This window comes from Sceloporus occidentalis, unplaced genomic scaffold, assembly GCF_023333645.1.
Source record: "Sceloporus occidentalis isolate IW3139 unplaced genomic scaffold, rSceOcc1.0.p SCAF_36, whole genome shotgun sequence".
Classification (NCBI taxonomy): domain Eukaryota; kingdom Metazoa; phylum Chordata; class Lepidosauria; order Squamata; family Phrynosomatidae; genus Sceloporus; species Sceloporus occidentalis.
Window position 1 is genome coordinate 786,393 of NW_028317016.1, and position 3,531 is coordinate 789,923.

Here is a 3,531-nt window from a genome sequence, read left to right on the forward strand (position 1 = left end):
AGGATCCTGGTGGGCAGGAAAGGCACAGAGGGGATCTGAGGAATCCATCCATGTGTTTACACTGTAAAAAATATTTAAAGGTGACTCCCACCTATCATATGCGTTAGAGCATATTATGGGTGGAGTGTTCCTTTAATTACTTCACCTCTATATATTCTCTCAAGCACAAGGCCAAGCAAATCACAAATAATATTCCCTTCTGGACCAAGGTGGAACTACAAGCTATACGTTGTATCAAGGTGGTCAAGCCCTCCTTGCTCCATCTTAACGACTTGAAGGTAGTATAAGTATAAGTAGTAATATTATAATTGGTGTTGAATATTAATTGTTATTATGATGGCAGTGACATCATGGATGTGAAAGAAATTAATTAACACATCTGGATCAGTGGCACAGCTGGGTCTGTCTATCTGCTAGTGTATGTGTTTAGTCATCATCTCATTATACATACAATCTGCATGAATGTCATGCTTAAAGCTTTGTGTCTGTTCTCATTTTATTAACCACATATAATAACCCCTAGCCTTCAAGAATGTGTGAATTAGAGCATGCGTTGTTCAAAATGGGGCGGAACAAGAATAGAAGTAGGCAGATCATAGCAGGGAAAGGGTGGGGTTATTTAAGCCCCTTGCTTTTTGCCGGTCCAAGCCCATCTACAATACAATTTATAGGAAATCCAGGTCTGGATTACCTGCCATAAGGAGATGATGATCACTTAAGTGAATCAAATATATGGCAGTTTAGGGACCACTCCAAAGCCTGTAGCAAATGGGCAGCCCAGGAGTATTTGTGCAAATCAGGAAGGCCAGGTCATCATCTGCTTAGAAAGAGTCAGTTTTCCAAAGTGCACCCTAGGAGGAGACCCGCGCTAGACGAATTTAAGCATCGACAAATTAAGTGGTTGAAAAAAGGAGGGTGGAACATAGATGGGGATTGTCTGGAAAAGATGCAGAATTTAGGGCAACAGGTTCATTGTCGCTGTTTGTAAAAGAAACCCTTAGTTTTGCTAGATGATTCCAGACATCAGATGGGAAAGCCAGCAGCCGAGCTGCTTATGGGTCTGGTCAATGGTGGTTATCTGTTGGGATAGCGCAAAAATCTCTGCAGAATGGATCTTTTTTAAGTGGAAAGATCTATGTATAAAAAAAAAAACCTTAAGATGCATTTATGGGCCTCCCATACATTAGTGGGGCCATATTCAGAGAGATCATTCTCATGGAAATAGTGGTCCAAGAGCTGTCTCGCTTCCGTGACCACCACCGAGTCCCACAGGAGCAATCATTGAGCCTCCAAGTTGTTCCAGAAGACCAGGGAGTTACTGGCCCGCTGCCCACTCTGCCGACTCAATGGCTGCACTCAATGAGATCCAGGTTGTAGTGCTCTATTAAAAAAGGTGTCTATCTGCGAGTAAACCTTACGCCGCGAGGAACAGAATGTGTACTCCCTCTCCTACCGGTGCGATGCCCCAGCCCATTAGTTTTATCACTGGTTCTTTGGTATTGTATATGGAGCTACCAGAAAGTTCCTATCCTGCTTCTGGCTGTCAACTCTGTTCTTTCAAAGTCTATATCACAATCTATTAGTCTTCTCGAAAGCTAAATGATAACTACCCCAGTCCAACAATGCATAAACACTGACGGACAGCAGGTAAACAGCCACTTGTGCAAGACAGCAAAGTTTTTTTTTCTAATTATCCAACGCTACAAAATGTAATTGTAGATATTTATTTTTGGAATAATGACATTAAAGCAATTTAGTGTATTGTCCTTAACAATGTATACAGGCAATATATAATTATGTAGCATGCAGAGAAACCACTCAGTAGCTGTAACCTTCATAACCCATCTCTACCTAAATCAATAATACAAAGACAGCAGGAACTCACTGGCGGCTCTCATTGAGACAGGTGTATGGACAATATTACATGGATTATTAGTAAACACTGGAAGGCATTTTTTAAATGCTCTACAGCGTACACTGTATTTACGGCTTAAAAGCAGAGCATAAAACCATTGATCAATTCTGCTAGAAAAATGAATTAGAGAAAAATATTGTGGACTCCAGACACTTTTGTGATAATAACCTGGTGCAAAGGCTAAATAATTATCTGTATATATATATATATATATATATATATGCAGTGGGTATGTATATGTATTGTGTGTAGTGTTATACATAGGTTAAGTACTATTCCAAGCATGGAGGCATCTAAAAAGGTTAAAAAGTGATGATTCTACATATTTTATGATTTGACAAATCAGCTTTTAATCAACTTAAAGCAAAACGCATCTTTTTGCCATAGCTTATCAAACTATGCGCCGATAAGACTATTTTTCTATCTGCTCCTATAGCTGGATGTCCACACTGATGCATGTGACAAGCTGAGCAGGTATCAATCACTTATCCTACGTTCTGTACCACGGGGATGTGCAGTGGTTTGTAAGCCAGTGTGTAAATCAACTCCTCTGTACAGTTTATTTAAATTGTGTTGAAAAGGGGATGCAACCATATCTATCCTTTAAAAATAATAGAAACAGAATTTGACGGCAGATTAGTACCATTCGTCCCATATAACCTGACCATTTTTCTTGCTGTAAAGACTTAAACCATAATCAGTCCTTGGTTTCGATTTAGATTCATGATAGTTCCATGTCTGTCCTCTGCATGTTTAAATCTCCCTGCTTTATTAGCCTCTACCGCTTCTGCTGGCTGGCTGTTGCACTGGTCTACTAACCTCTTAATAAAGCAAAAATAAATAACGGTTAAACAAAAATCCAATACAAAGGAAAAATGCAAACACAACAGTAACACTTTTATTTTGTGTTAAATTATTTTCCAGCATTGCCACAATGAAACATGTTTGGGCTCTCCTTAAAAATTAGCTACAAAGTGTACTACGTTATTGGTCGTTTTCAATGAAGCCTCATAATAAATAGTTAAATGTTTTCCGGGTCCAGTGAGTGTTAACTAAAAATAAGTATTTATCTGTCTATTCACTTATGTCAAAATAGCTAATATGCCATAGATTTTATATTAAAGAGTAATATCTTTGTTAAGTGGCTATTACTTCACTATTGTTGACTACTGAGCACAAGAAAAATCATCAGCACCCCTAAATATATTGGTAAACTTAAGACAATCAACTGCTAATATTACAGTGTGGTTACTTGTTATGTATAGGATTAGTTACCGCCTATACTAGAACTAGAAGCTTTAAAATTGGATTTGCTTAGATCCAAAACCCAGTTGCCATTAAGCACTCCTTTAACAAATATGTTAAGGGCGTCAAATCAATACATTCTGAAACCATGTAATGTGTTACCTTCACTTTGTCTGCTCATGATGTGCTGGGAAATCCTCTACTGTTCTCTTGCCCACACATCCATTGAGTGATCTCAAGTAGCAGAGCCTCAGTAAAACAAGACAAAGGTCCTTACCTTCCAGATTGCATCCTTGCCTGTCTGAGCTACAGCAAAGAATAGTTCCACTCTGCTTTTCAAGAGGCACAAAGCACATCATCAGGATGCACAC